The sequence below is a fragment of the Phytophthora infestans genome, genomic scaffold (genome assembly GCF_000142945.1).
Source record: "Phytophthora infestans T30-4 supercont1.15 genomic scaffold, whole genome shotgun sequence".
Classification (NCBI taxonomy): Eukaryota; Oomycota; class Peronosporomycetes; order Peronosporales; family Peronosporaceae; genus Phytophthora; species Phytophthora infestans.
This window is the reverse complement of record NW_003303744.1, coordinates 2,182,014-2,183,303: the sequence shown is the minus strand read 5'-3', so window position 1 is coordinate 2,183,303 and position 1,290 is coordinate 2,182,014.

The following is a 1,290-nucleotide window of genomic DNA, read 5'->3' as shown; positions in this document are numbered from 1 at the left end:
CCAAGGTACTGCGGGAACACGTGGATCATTTCATCGAGACGTTGGGAGATGTGGATCTGGCGACAGGCTGACCCTGCTACGACTTCCTGACGCAGACGAGCTTGAAGAAGTACTGCGGGCGGTGGATCGCGCGAAACACCGCCAGAAGAAGGCGGCGGTCGCGTCCGGCAAGTATCGCCAAAAGGCTTCGACGCCTACGGCCCCAGCTCGACGTGTCCACCAAGTCACGGCGCCCGACTCAGGAACTGAGTCAGGATCCGACGGCTCGGACTCCGACCCTGAAGATTACCGTCGAGTCTGTCTCACTGCGTCCAACGATCGACCGGCGAAGACAGGAGACAACTCTCGACCGGGGGATACCGTACTCGGGGACCGTGGGATGTACAGATCCCGAGATCTCATGGACGGGGCAGCACAAGTCAGGTGTTCGCAGTGCGGATCCCGGAAGCACACTGAATCTGGATGCTGGAAACATCTGGTCTGTGAGAAGTGTGGCAAGAAAGGTCATCCCGGGGATCATTGCTTCTACGTGTGTCGCGGGTGTGGCGAGATTCACGACGTCGGCAAGTGCCCGATGGAAGAATTCTACAACCAGATCCGCCAATGGTTTGATCCAGCCAAGCACCGAGGGATGTTGCCGGAAGTGGCAGAGAAGATGTTAAACTAGGACGCTCGCCGGGTTTGAATCCGGTACGAGCCGAGCGTTCTAGGTACTGCATTTATGCATTTGTGAACAAGACATCGCTAGATCCAGGTAGCAGGACCCTAGATCCAGTCGATAATACACGTGATCTACATGAAGTGTCAGTTGCCAGGGTCTCTAGTTTGCGCCAAGTGGACGAGTTTTCCAGATCCAAAGTCTCTTCAACCCTGGATCTACAAAGAGGAGAGACACGTGGTTACTGGGAGAAACGCCAACATGGTCGATGGTTTGAGCCTACCAAGGGTGAGGTCACTGCAGATCCACCTAAGGTCTGTCTGGTCACTGGATCCTGTGGATCTGAGGATGTTGGATCCATGGATCTGCTAACAGGGGAGTCCCGTGGATACTGGAAGTACCATGCCCCAGGAAAGTGGTTCAGACAAGCCAAGGTAGGGGGCAAGATCAACAATGAAAAAGCAATCCTACTTCTAGATAGTGGTGCTGAGGTGTCTATACTGGATACCGCCTTTGCTCGTAAGGTTGGGTGCCAAGTGGATGGGAGTCGGATCCAAGATTGTGTTGGGATTGGTGAAGGCGTATACTGTACAAACGGGAGAACGCGAATTAAGATCACGCTGGGCAGGTTG